This window comes from Anoplopoma fimbria, unplaced genomic scaffold (assembly GCF_027596085.1).
Source record: "Anoplopoma fimbria isolate UVic2021 breed Golden Eagle Sablefish unplaced genomic scaffold, Afim_UVic_2022 Un_contig_8572_pilon_pilon, whole genome shotgun sequence".
Classification (NCBI taxonomy): domain Eukaryota; kingdom Metazoa; phylum Chordata; class Actinopteri; order Perciformes; family Anoplopomatidae; genus Anoplopoma; species Anoplopoma fimbria.
This window is the reverse complement of record NW_026553274.1, coordinates 4,460-19,260: the sequence shown is the minus strand read 5'-3', so window position 1 is coordinate 19,260 and position 14,801 is coordinate 4,460. Positions and strand designations below refer to the sequence as shown.

Below are 14,801 nucleotides of genomic sequence, written 5' to 3'. Positions count from 1 at the left end.
TGATAAATCGAGTTTTGCCTTGCCTTGAGAGCTGTATTTCCAAATTCTGGCAAATATTTTCTTTGCCGTTTCTTGAAAACTGCAAAAAAATGAATAATTGCCCACGCCAGCTTTCTGACTCTGATCAAGACCAGGAGCAAAAAAACACGACATCCTTTGTTTTAAATGAGCTCAGTGACTTTCCAACAAGAAATGTTAACAGTCACTTCAAACAGAGGACCCCTGACCCCTTGGGCTCCTAGCCCTGTACCCGGTAGGCCTGCTCCGTAATCCCTCCATGTAAGGTTATGATAGTCTAAAAGAATTGAGGCACACTAATGAGGGGACATGGGGAAAAAATGAAAGAGAGAGTGCTGGCAGTGGAGTAGTGCCTGTAGCACTACACTCATGGATCAGAGTGTTTACACCTGCCTGACAGCAACTGAAAGTAGGCCCGAGGCAAAACCTCTATCTGAGCATTTGTTGTACAGCCTCTCTTTAATGCACACATGCCCATGTGTACACACTAATTCCCCTTCTCTCTCTCTCTATCTAATTCAAACATAAAAAAGGCATTTCCTTACAACAAAAACATGTGTAGCCTCTTGAAATGTGTAAAATGCAGTTATCTCTAAACTGTGACTTTTGCCTTTCCAATTTGTAGTTTAGTTACGCTCTGATCTCTTCGCTCCTCTGATACTGGAGGCAAACCTTTTAAAATTAAACGTCCTGACTCAACCTCATGGACACAAAGCTAAAAGGTAGGATTGATGTGTGCTCAGAGAGTCCTGCGGGATCGTTTGAACGCAGGGCACCGAGGGATTTGTCAGTCTAACGGGAGCTGACTGGAAAAGAATGAACTTTAACACTCACAGGCTGCTTTCCCTTTCATGAGCTTCCAGGGAAACCCTGTAGTGAATCAAATCCCTCCTCTCCGGGAAATACACACACGGTTTTGTAATAAAAAATGCATACACATGGGCACAAACGTAAAGGCACACACATCTTAATCAATGCTACCTTCCCCCACTTCTCCCTGCAGATTCCCATTTAATCTGTAACACTGTCAAGAGTGACAAATGTGTCAAATAAAAATATACTGAAAGAATAGATGTACTGCAAAAGTAGCTACACAAACTGTAACACACACTTCCTCCAATGACCTGAGAATAGAGGTCATTGCTGAGAGCTCGTTGTTTCAGTGATTTCACGCCGTGTTGCTTTCAATCAGGGGCAGTAATGAAAGGTCATATAACTCAAACGTTAATGGGGCCCAGGGACTGTTAAACAGCTGAATAGCTTGGTTTTGTAACTCTGATTTAGGACCCAAAATGGCTCTCAAAGTCTTGGGCTGGTGAGTCTCCATTTGGTGACTTGATAGGTATGTTTCGGTGAGCTTGGAGCATAAGGTGACATATGTAACCTTCTCATTTGTTTCCTGATGAAAAAGGTTTAATAAACTCTGGAGTGCTGCCTACAGTAACTGCCTGCCTGTTAATTATTCACCATTAACATAGATTGCCTAAGGAACTGCCTAATTACCCAGAGTTAACTACAGATCAGAGCTTTTCCTGCAAATAGGAATATTTGACACTTTAAGGGGGAAGGAGAACAAGAAAAACTGAAAAACTAAAACTTCCTGTGAATTAGTTTTTGGTATATCTGACAAAGAGTTGGACTTGGCAACTCTGTAACTGGCTAAGTGGCAGAAACACACCACAACATTGTGTTGTTTGTGCTGACAAATATGTCCACAGCTGAACTGGAAAAAATTGTTCATGCCTTTATCTCATACCGTCTTGACCGAAGCAATTGTCTTCTCACCTGCCTTAGCAAGGCTTCTCTAAATCACCTACAAGTGGTCCAAAATGCTTCTGCCAAGCTTTTGATCGAGCCCTCCAAAAAGTCTCACGACTCCACTTTTGACTTTTTACAAACCGGCTTCCTATCAAATGTAGAATCCAGTTCAAGATTGTACTTGACATGTAGAGCCTTGCGTGGTCAACGCCTGCTTTCATTAAAGATCTACTGCAGCCCTTCATCAGCAGCAGGTCTATGAGGTCCTCTGCTAAGGTTTGTTGGTTGTTTCTTTCTTCAGACTATAGTTTTTCAGTTGAAGCTCCTAACTTTGGTACCCCCTTGGACTTAATATCTGTGGACACCGTGGACCCATCGGTTTAGAATAGCTTTGGTTTGTTTATTTAGTGTCTGCTGTCTTTAGCTGGATGTCTGCATTCCATGTTCGTTGTTTGGTATTTACTCGTTAGTTTATTTTCGTTGTAGGGCATTCCGTTTTTTATACGTCCCCTGAGATAATGATTGCAACTCTGCCCTCAAAAACAGCTTTTCTCTAGCGATACATCTTAGTAAATAGCTTTTATTCTGGTAAGACAACAGCTTCCTTTTTGAGCAACCCATCTGACATGATGTGTTATTTCTCATATTAATTATCTTTTTTTTCTGTTAACCTATAAAGTTTGGTAACAGCATACCAATTCAAATTAAATGAAGACCAACTTGAATAAAACTTGCAGCGTAGAGCAAATACCGTGTGATGTCAGCTCATCTTCCGACATATTTTCTACAAGATATGATTAAATACTACTGATCCTCCTTTTCTAATACATTGTGGGAGGAATGTAATTGCTGAACAAAGAACAGAACTTTGATGCCAGGGACCAAAGATCAAAGCTTCGTACCTCTGCACACCTTCCGAATGGCTGTGGAAAGTAGCTGTCATTAGTAAATTTGCTATTTCAGAAACGAAAAAAGAAAACTAAATGTAGATGCAGCCCCACAATTCCACCGTCACAAAGAGTTATATTAGACTAATAACACACTTTGGCAAGGTTAGGGAAAGATTGTGGATTTGGTTAAAGTCTTTCAAAAGCCAGTGTCTTGACTTGTGCTTCAACTTTTCCAATATATAACCAAAACCATCTTTGCTGACATAACAATGTTAATTGCACTTTATATCAACACAAATGCGAATATTGCGTTGACAGTGTTGCATCTTGAAATTGTGAAATTGCAATCCTGTCTCCAAATGGATTGTTAATGGAAGGAAATGTTGCAAAAAACAACAAACAGAAACATAAAAATGAGAATGAGAATACTATTTTGTAAGGCACAAAACAAATCCAATACCTCACTAAGCAAAGCCAGGTGGTGGGAAACATAATAAATATAATCATTATTCCACATTGTTGCCAAATTGATGCAGAGCCAAAGGTCTCAAGGCAAAGAGTAGTGTAATAACACAATGCTACACCATCTCTTTGCCCTCATCATGCCGTGTCGTCCTCCCACTGCTGCCTCCAAGCCGAAAGACAATTATACCCTTGGACTGCATACAACTGTAAATCCCAGTATTTTAACGGTCTGAAACGCAAGTGGGAAAGCGCAAAGCGCAAGTAGCTTTGTGGGCGGTTCTACGGCGCTATCGCTATTTTACAGGCGGATAAATGACACTTCCGCCGCGGCGCAAGTGTCAAAAGGGTTGGTCTGAAGCAGCCTAATTACCCGTAGGTGTGGTTTGGGCGTAACGTGCAATGAACCAATCAGAGCGTTTTCTCGCATCCCCTTTAAGAACGATCGGCGCATGTTCCATGGCGGATTGCTATTATGATGGCGGGTTTGCCAGGCGCACGCAATGAAAGGTTCACCATTGAAGATACCGATGTGCTTGTCAGAGCAGTCAAAGAACGTGAGTTGGCTTTATATGGGGATGGGAGAAACCCACCCAAAATTGCTTCCGTGAAAGCGGCTTGGGAGGAAATCGCCGTAATTGTTTCAGCAACTGGACAAAATAGGACATCGCTCCATTGCCGTAAGCGATACAACGACGTCAGGAGAAGAGGCAAGGCCAAGCTTGCGGCCAACTTGAAAGCACGTCAAAAGACTGGAGGAGGATCTGGCAGTTACCAGGACCTCACGCCAGCAGAGGATATCGCTGCATCAACACTGACCGCTGAAAGTGTTGAGGGTTTTGGGGGCTTAGAGGTCGGCACCCAACCCGATGCACCAGCTGTCCAACCCGAAGGTACATAAATAAAGTTCACATAAATAGAGATGTCTCGTGAAAATCTTTTTAATCATTTTTGACATTTAATAAATGTAACACAGCCATAAAATAAATCAAAACAATGTCACGTAGCTTCTCAGGAAGAAGACCCTGGCCTCGGGACCAGTGCGCACGGGGCAGCTGAGGGAGCCGCGCGGCGCCCTCAAGCAAGACGCCGTGGCAGCAGCAGCATGAGACCGCAGGACCACCCGTTCCTGCAGCTCCAGCAAACCGGGTTCGACATGCTGGAGCGGGAGCTGGCCGGGATGCGGCGAAACACCAACACCCGTCTGGACCGGGTGGCGATGTTGCTGCGGCCTCTCGGGCGCATCGCCTCAAGTTTGGACCGGATTGCGACAGCAATGGAACGTGCATGGCCCCCAAACGACCCACCTCCTCCCCCTGTTGTGCCCCTTCCTCCCCCTGTTGTGCCCCTTCCTCCCCCCATTCCATCTCCGTCCACCCGCTCCACCAGGAGCACATCCAGCGTCGCCACTCCCGGACCCTCATTTGTTGGATCCCGCCGAGGCAGGCGTAAAAGGCCTTACAGAGGAGGGAGAAAATAAATATTTTTTCCTTCAAATCTTTGCAACTTTTCATTTTTCGTTTTGTATTATTTTTTTTCATTTACGCCTAACATTTGGACAAGCCGAATAAAAAATGTCTCAAGGACATACTATACTTTCCGATGTTTTGGGCTCACTTTCTCTGACTCACAAGGTTATGAATGCATGGTAATATTTGTACAATGCTAAACAATAGAGCGGAGATGTCATTAGTTTTGCTTACCTCACTATATACTCATTGCATATTCTTTACTGCTCAATGATCTTACCTTATTTAAATTACTGTGTGGAGGTCTGGGGGACCACTTACAAAAGCTCACTGCTACCACTAGTCACACTTCAAAAACGAGCCATAAGAATAATCAATAAAGCTGGATATTATGATCACACCAACCTCCTGTTTTTACATTCCCGTATCATAAAGTTCAATGACCTGGTTGAATATCAAGTTGCACAAATCATGTTCAAAGCTAGAAATAAACTGCTACCAGGTAACATTCAAAAACTTTTTTTTGACAGAGAGGGGGGTTACAATTTGAGGGAACAGTTAAACTTTAAGACACTGGCTGTACGCATGACTTTAAAATGTCATTGCATCTCAATTGGGGGTGTGAAACTGTGGAATGGGATGAACAAGGAGCTAAAGCAATGTCCAAACATGATCCAGTTTAAAAAAAGGTTCAAAGCAAGGATTTTCAAAAGGTACAGGGATGAGGGACAGAAGTAAGAAGGAAAATATAAAAAAATAAATAATAATATTAATATATATATGAAATAATATATCAAATATAGTATAAAGAGAGATTATGAGGAATACAGGAAGTATATATTAATTAAATAAATATTAATTATTGAACTGTGGAAAAGGGGTAGGATTAAATAAGTGTTACACTTCTTCCTACTCCTTTTCAGACATATCAATTGAATGTATGTAATTTTTTTTCTTTAGTGAAATAATTGGCACATCGCTTTTGTTTATTGTAGTGTCATGTTTTTTATTTTGTTTGGTGTTATTTGCGATGTTTGATTTGTATTTTGATATGTCTGAAATAAATAAATGAAATCAAATCAAAAATCAGAAATCAAATATACGATGCAGCTCCTCTGACAGATGAGCTCTCCTCTCCCGTGCTGCTGCTGGGGCATTTGGACGTAATGGCATCGGCACATGCAGTTCAGCATCACGTCTCATCCCCTTATATACATGTGTCTCTTGCCACTATTGGTCAACCAGGTTAATTTGATCCGTCATTACGCCTGCTACAATTCGCGTGAATAATTTGGGTAAATGTGTACGCTAGATTTATGCCTATTTATTTTATCTTTATGGACACCACAATGATTTTCCTTGTGTGGTAATATTTTATTTTCCTTGTAATTATGTATGGTTTGCAAAAATGGGAACTGCTGTCCGTGTAGATGAGAGAAGCAAAGTGTATGCGCGAGGTGCACAAGCAATCCGTATGCATCGCATGCGCATGTATGCATGCGCCCTTAAAATAGCATCTGAACAACGCGCCACTGACTTTAAACCAGGTATTTCCTGGTCAGTAGCGCAATGGTTTTCAGAAACGGCAAAATACCGTTTGCGCCAGAACACGCCTCCTCCTTCCGCCGAACCGCCCCTTGGGGCGCAAGATCATTCCCTAATTTACTGGCGAGTGGCGCTGGTGGCAAAAGAACGCTCTGCGCCAGTTGTAAACTAGCAACGACACATGCGCCAGTGACTAAGTCACTTGCGCCGGATGCAAGATAGGGCCCTAGATGTTGATGCACAGTTACATTTTTATAGCCGTCCTTGTGCGGACCTTTCCTTCCTCAAATGTTCCCTTTTTTTATGCACTTGTTTGGTGACGCTGGCTGGAAGATTAAACACTTAATCAATTAATTGAATCCATCTGCAGTCAATCTCCTTAACCGCCTACAGTCTTATTTTCACACATTAAATTGTGATTTGCCTATCTAAAGACATATGTTTTCTAGCTGAGCTTTGACCTTTGATTAACAAGTTGACAGCCAGTCAAACTAATGTTAACAGTAGACAATATGGAGCATGTTGGAAAGAAGCAAGAAAGTCAGATATTAGAACATGAAAGCTAACATTACCTGTCAAAAAAGTGTCCTTAGTTGCTAATCAAGAACAAAATAAGAATACATTTCTTGGACTTTGAGTTCAAAAAGTGTGTATTGACACATGTTGTTATAAAAAAAAAAACTGTAATCTTTCTAGTGTGATGAGTGCTTCCGGCAGTTACCAGTCATAAACATTGCCTTTTTGAAGGTTAAGTAGTAATCATAGCTCCCAGTCTCAGCACAAAACTGATGGAAATGATTGATACTAGCTAGTGAAACTGGGACTGGGTTCTAAAGTTTGAATATTCCAGCAAATGTGCAAAATCCAAACAACGCTTTGAAATTTGACTGACTAATGCACTTTTTTGTGCGATTGATAAAGTAATCCAATGCTGACAGACGTGTAAAGAAGTTATTGGCAAAGCTAAAATATCTCATACCATTTCTAGTGATCTGTATGCTTGCAATTTCTGCTCAGTTTTACATTTTACTTAACTACACACACACACTTAATATTTTCTTAGTGTGTAGCCAATTTTAGACATTCATTGTTAACAGCCACTGCCCTGCCATGTTGATGCCAAACATCGAGTTCATCACAAGGAGATTTGAAATAATCCTCTGTTGGGCAGAGGTAAAAAAAAACACACATACATCATCATGGTATGATTTACCTTGCTCTCTTCGGGGTTCAGGTCAGGGACTTGGCTTTGGCGTCCAGATCAGTCACCCCTCTATCAGGGTTCAACTCCTCTGCTGCAGACACCTGGATCGCGTCCTCCGCATCGATATCCGTCTCCTCGCTGACGGTCGGCGTCTTCTCGGCGCCCGTCAGCTCCCGAGCTGAGCCGAGGAAAGTACATACACATACAGGTGGATAAGCACGCACGCCTGCATACACACATGTAGGCATGAACATGGCCACACGCACACATGGGCGGACACACATGAATACACGCCAGTAAGAAACATTATCCACAGAATCACAGTATGCTTTATGCACTCTTAAGCAAAGAGCTATAATACAATGCAAATACAAATATAACACAATGCTGCAAAACACCCTCTTGTTTCTTGGGAGCTCCCACTTTGTGTTTTGAGTTTTTAATTAGTGCTCTCATTAATGTTAATACATTTTTAATGGGACAAATTGGACAGGATTGGATACAGACTGTGTTTTTGCTGAAGCAGTAAACACTAACAATGGAGATCAACAATATTGCCTGTGTATGAGACAAAAATCTGTGCAGACTGCGACAAAACAGCTGATGAGGGTTTATTTTATTCTTTAAACTTTGGCAAAGGTAACCATCCAATTCAGTACATAAAGCCCGAAAGCTGCTTTTGCAGATGAATACATTGACACCCTTGAAAATGAGTCTCTCTGTAGGGAACCACACATTCAGTCTATTAATACAGTTATCTTACATTTTTAAATATTCCATAAAAAAAAGGCTAATGTCTGGCAAAAGGTCCCATGTTGATTTCACTAAATGGATGCTGAAAAGCTCCTCAGAACCCTAAGACTGTCTTTTCCTTCAGCAGTCAGAATCTTGTTGAATATTTAACATTTCATTTCTATTTGCCTCACTAGGCAAATCACCAGAAAATAAACTTGGTTGTCACAGTTGGAACACTTCTTCCCTGACAACAAAGCCTGAGGTTGTGTATCATCAAAGTAAATGTTACAACATGGGAATTGTAGGTGCCAGTGGTCTAGTTATCATGTTTTTTTGTTAAGGCATAGTTATTGACAACGGCCCTCTAGATAAAATTGCCTTTGCTTCGTGGCAACTTGACTGTACTAGAAATATAAGATTGCACTTGGAGCCACTGGGGCCAGGCTTACTTAAGCTATTTCTAGCTAGAATAAATGGCGGTTACAAACATTCACATTCACTACCTCTCACACAGCCCCATGCCGCAAGTTTCATTAAAAAAGCAATCATTTTAAAAACATAGAAACTACTCAAAAGCAGAATTGGGCAATGCTTGGTGCTCACTCGAGGATTTTTTTCAAATCTCAACTGATTTAAAAAAAGGAAGAAGACCCCACACAAAACAACAGACTTAAATTACTTTTTGTGTTACAAATTTTAGTCGTAGACGTTTTTGACTTCGCTCTAGCATGGATCACTAGAACGTTTGCAAGTATGCAACAGCCGGTTGGTAATGCTTCCCGGTCAGATCGCTCTTATTAGCTAATAAGGGTTTTTGCTCAACATTCCATTGCTGTTCCTCTCATTTAACAGTATTTCAAAGACAATTCGATATAGAGGACACTCTTAGTTCCTCATAATTAAAGGAAATAGAAAATTGGGTCAATGTTAACTCACTCACTCCAAATCTGAGTGAGTATTCAATGGACTTTTCTGTCTGTATCTGGTACTTCTTTCTTTCATCTTCATTGCCACTCAATCTGAAGCGTCCTCTTCATCCGCGCCTTCAACCACTCACCTCTACTGTCCATCCCACATCTGACTTCGAGCATTCCCCTTGTTACACTTTTACTCCCCTTCTTCCTTCTGTGCAGCCTGCCATAACTGCTGTCCTCCCCCTTCACTTAAACCTCATGCTTGATAACCTGCTGCCAGCACTACCCTCACCTCTTTCTCCATTACCACTCCTTTTCCTCCACCGTTCTACCCAGCTATCAGCACTGTGCTGTTTTGCCCTTCCTCTTACCTTTTGTTGCTGACATGTGTTCCGCCTTTTAAAGGTTATGTGTCATGTATGCAGTCTATGTTATTGCTCTTGTTTCAGATCCATCACCTAATTTGCCTTTTATAAGTGTATTTTTCTAATCTTATATTTTGTTGGTATTTTTGCCTTTATTTAAAAGCTAATAGTGGATATAGACAGGAAACATGTGAAGGGAGAGGGTAATGACGTTGGGGTTATGTAGTAGTATATTAGGTTGGATTCTGAGCAACACTAATGGGCTCTTGGAATGTTTGTTTGTGTTAGTATAAGGCTGCATCGCACTCACAGCCAAACCCCAAACACACTATCCACATTGAAATGAATGGAAGGACTGGCATTTTATGGCAACGCCTGTTTTGGTGTAAATGCAGCATTATACTGTTAGTATATCTAATCTGTGCAATATACTTTATTGCTAATATGCTGTTCTGACTTGTTTTTCTCACTAGTACCTTCTGATGCATGGATTATTAAATAATAAACAATATTAAACTAAAATTAAAAACCAATGAAAGTGAAATGATCTGCCTTATTTAAGCTACTGGCATTTAGAAAATTACTTAAACAAGTGGGATTCCATTGGAAACATTTGTAAGGAAAAAAAATAATTATGAGTGAACTGAATGAGTCTAAAAAATATGTTCATAGGACTTTTTTCTATTAACATTTCTGAATATTGCTCATATGTCTGGTAGGCTTTAATTACTGTTCAGTACTAAGTGATCACTGAGCCGCTGAATGGAACTTCAAGCCTATGGCACTGTTGTTTCTCATGTTAATGTGAACTGTAATGATAATATTCCACATTTTGACATTATTTCCCAGTGAGGCGGATTAATTAGTTTATTTATTAGTATTTTTATACAGTTATTTGTTTATTAATTAGATTAAATTGTTCATTCGTTGCAGCATTTAATACAATTGTGCTGAAACGCTGCACATGAATGTTCTTCTGAGAACAAAACATCACTTCCTCTGTACCTTCTGCCCCTTCCCCTTTTCTTCCGACTCCCTGCTGCTAAACCTATTTCTCTCCATGCCATGCCGGCTAAGCCCCGCCCCCGCTGCCACCCCGTCAAGCTGTCAGAGCTACCATGGAGCCCACACTGTCACTAACTGCACTCCCTTAATATTTTTTTCAATTTTGGGGGGAAAATAAAAGCAATTTCAGAAAGAAGCAGAAAGAGAGGTCTACAATATGCTCGTAATAGATATATCCATGATGTCAATTTGATGCAGCAGCAAAATCAGGTTCAAAAGATAAACACCTGTTACAATCATTAAAAAGCAGAAGCAGCATGTGTGGATATTCAGTCCCTTCCGTAACTAGAGCAGCATAGATGTGCTAACGATAGTTAATGTTGTGCTAACGTGCGGTGATAATGTTAGCTACACATATTTTTACCGCTATTACCCATACCCCAGGCACAACATTTAACTGTGACTAGCTCAAAATCCACAAAAACAGCCTGAAAGTGACTTAAATCTGAAATGATTACATTAGAGTCTATTAAGCTCAGCCTTTTGGTTGTGGAACCCTGGTTGGATCTGGTTGATGCTATGCTAATGGCCAGTATGTGTCCGATGGCGTGACTTAGCCAAGGGTCAACTCACTTCTTCCTTTTACTCTTTTTCCCGCTCTTTCGTCCTTCAAGATCGCAAGCTCCATTCTGTTCTCATATCCATCACTTCGTCATCCTCCACATCAATATCCATGCTTTCCTCCAGCGTTCCGTTCCTCTAATCCGCTGTCTCCCGCTCTTCTATCCACTCTCCTTTCATTGCCATGATAATTAGGTCTCGAGATAAGCTCATTGGCTGTGCGTGAAGGCTCTTGTGTTGCTTAACACACCATGACAGGGAGCGTGTTGGTGTGTGTGTATAGGCCCCAGTTTGTATGCATGTGGGATCCTTCAGTTATGGGTGGATCTACAGTTATAATGTGTGGGTGATCGCTGGTCTCATTAGCATGTGAAAGAGAGCTGGTCTCTGGAGGGGGATGTGGAGATAACGTACCCCAGCCTGGCACTGTCAGATCAGGGTGGGGAGGGTGGCCAGTGCTGGCTGCTGTAACGACTGGAACGGGGGTGTGAAAGAGCTCCGATCTGGGAGGATTCCAACTGCTGAATCCCCACGTCTGTCCTCTCAGACCCCTCTCAGAGCCACGTGTCCCTGAGCTGCAGTGAGGACCATCCTGTCCAGGCACGAGGCAGCGGATAAAAGCAGCTCAGCCCACCAGTGTTGCTGTGTGGTGCCATTTTTCTTTGGATTGACTCATCCGTGACATTCGTTTCCAGCATCGCCCTCTTATGCTCTCCAACTTGGGCATGCAGGAACTAGTCGGTGTATGTGTGTGTGTAGACGTGAATAGTTTAGTCTGTTTGTGCTATCAGAGAACATATGATTGTGTGAGAGGTGTGTAGCTGTTTGTGCACGCTACTGAATGTTCTGTCAAGACTTCAGCTTTAGCATTACTTTTGGACATTAAATTAAATTAAATTAATAATACAAAAATGTAATTCCACCATGGCCTTGATGGTGAGGTTGCATATTTCTTTAGTTTATTCCATGACCTTAAAAATACCATTCCTTCCTGGTTTGTCCACCTTGTCTTTCTAAAGTGGTGAGGTATGCTCGGCATTAGTACTTGGCTGAGACCTTCTTCACATTGGGGTCAATGGACCTGAGCTTCGCCCTCCTATAACTCCATCTTTCTTTCTCATCCAAATCCAAAAAACCTACAACCCTCCCTCAAATTATTTAAAGGAACACTAAGGCTTGCTACAACTTTAGTTTTATTTAAGTTGCTTCGACCATCAGTATTATCCGTAATGACAACATTACTCAACAAAACAATTGCTGAGAACTTGAAACTTGGTGACATTGCTAAAAAGAAGTTCTATAGGGCAACACATTTGAGCTGTCTGACAATCAATAGGTGGTTTTCTGTCAGGCCACGTCTTTTTTGGATTAAGATATTTGTATATTGATAATACAAAATATTATATGTGTTTATTTAACATGAGCCTTCCTGGAAAAGACCATATATTTAATTAGACAACTGTTTATCTTGTAACTATATTGATCACGAGATAAGATGGGTCAATAACTGTGTAATTCAGTTCAGCAGGTAAGTGTTTGATCACATTATATGTTCATAGTAATTGGTTGGAGCAGCATTTCAATGTAGGGGAAAAAGAAAACCTTCTGAATTGTTACAAGTTACAAACATTATTTACAACTACTCAGATGGATTATTTTTGTGACTATGCTATCCTTGCTCAATCTTTTCTCTTTAAGATAACATTATAAGAAAAACGTTCACTGCCATTGGTGGTCAGCTGGCAATAAGCAAAACACACTAGCTGATTCGCTACATAGCACAAGCTTGGAAACCACTGTCAGCTATGTGTCTCCTCTTGGACACCTCATTTTTTTGATGATAATTTTAGACACATTCACACATTTTTGCAGCTGCAACCCAATAAAACCCCTACCTCTTCCATCAGCACACCGAACACCATACCGTGACATCGACTCCACCCACACATGGCTGCCTGTCTAGTGTCTCTATTGTTGTACTTGTTCGTGTGTTTGTGTACCTGTGACAGAGGAGTCGTTGCCGTTCTTTTCGCTGTCCTCCTGTCCATCCGCGTTCTGCTGTGTATGCAGCAGACTCAGTTTATGACAAACTTCGAACGCCTGGCCGACTGTCCGAACAATACGCATGGCCTGACTCTGGATGGGTGGGAAAGAAAGACAAAAAACAAATGCAGTTGTAATTCTCAGAACACAACTTGTACCACTTTTGTGTTGCCATTTGGTTCAAAACCATCAATACTGTTTTTTTAAACCAAAGTTCAAACTTTTACTAAGAAATGCTGACTTTTTTTTTGTTGTCATTTCTTTGGAATAAGTTTCTGTAGATGGTGCTCTTCTCTTTGTAATTTTGCAACTCAGTTCTTCCAAACAGACCAGATAACTTTCAGGGGATATTCCCAGGAAATGTTGAAGTCCAGATGGTTTCCACTCTTGTCAGATGCAGTCTGGAAGTAGAGTTCCCCAGAAACGTTTTTTGTTTTTGTTTTAAACAATAGGCAGGAAATGCAGTCGTTAATAAGCTATATAGGTCACAGAGTCCAACAACGTCACCTTATGATATTACACAATCAATTCTCAGGTAGAGGAAGTTGTCTGTATCCAAACTCAGTGGAATATCACAATATCATTTATATCTGACTGGATTCTTCCATTGTCCTCAGGTGCCAAGAGCTGGATATGTCTGCTTATCTCTTATCTGCCCGGCTCTGAAAAGGCAGGTCAAGTGAAAACAACTTAGGTGACTTCTGTCTGCTGTCAGCCCCCTCTTGACTGGCTTGTCGCAGTAGAGAGGCTGTAGAGGCAGAACAGACTTCATTTTAAAGCACTGAGGCCTAGCCTCCAAACACCACTTGTCCTCAGCTGAATGAGCAGTACAGATGTAGTCTGTCCAAAAAGCCAGACCAAAATCAAGACCCTGCCAAAGGACATCCGATCCTTCCTTGTCCTAGTTAAAACCTCTGCAGCAGTCTGAAGTAAGGGTCGCTATCAGAGCAGTATGTGACCCTAGGCTTAGTATCAGATGAGAAATATAATATATTAGGCACATCTGGGTGTTACATTTAGAGCTTAAACTGGTTTTGACACAATCTGATGTTCTGGTCCTTGGCACCCGTCCACAGATGTTTTGGGTTTTGAGATTCAGACAAACTCCACATATTTTCACTTTTCTGTACCGTGGTGAGGTTTGGCTGCAGTCATAGTGTGGTCACAGTGTAATGTTATTACTATTTTATTTCTATATCAACTTTGCTGCTTCAGCTTCCTTTAGTGCTGATGTGGTTTCCATAGTGACTAGCCAGAAGCTGCTTGTAACAGCAGAAACAAGTTATGCCCTGATCTAAAAAACAGGCCTGATACCTCATGACCCTTAGAGTGATGGCTACAACCAACATTGACTAAGCCAACTTTGTGGCCTCCACTTTGTTGTGTATAGTTGCCCAGCTAAAAGCCACTGACAGCATGATATCATTTCAAAAATGTCAGAGCCTTTCATGGCTGTATGGGATCTTAATTCAGGTTTTGATCAAACTTCCAAAACTACTGATTTGTCATTTGATTGTTCTGACAACCTGAGAAGAAAGGGAATATTAATCAGGAATGGATCCCTGATGTGGCATAGTGTTTCATTTAAAAGATGAAACGATTGTTTGAAATAATCATAGGTTGCAGCCATGGCAACCAGCCCTGTTTTTTAGCTAGCAACTGGCTTGTGTAGCTTCTGTATCAGACAGTTATAAATATAATGGTGGCCATTAAAGCAAATTCAGAGCATTAAAGCTGCAACCGGTTACTTTAAACACATTCAAACTACTACA

The 14,801-nt window shown here is 41.2% G+C and overlaps 1 pseudogene; it reads right to left on the bottom strand.

Moving 5' to 3' along the window:
* Positions 1-14,348, bottom strand: part of LOC129116427 (carboxyl-terminal PDZ ligand of neuronal nitric oxide synthase protein-like) — a 41,370-nt pseudogene extending 27,022 nt beyond the window's left edge.
* Between the last annotated feature and the right edge of the window lie 453 nt (positions 14,349-14,801).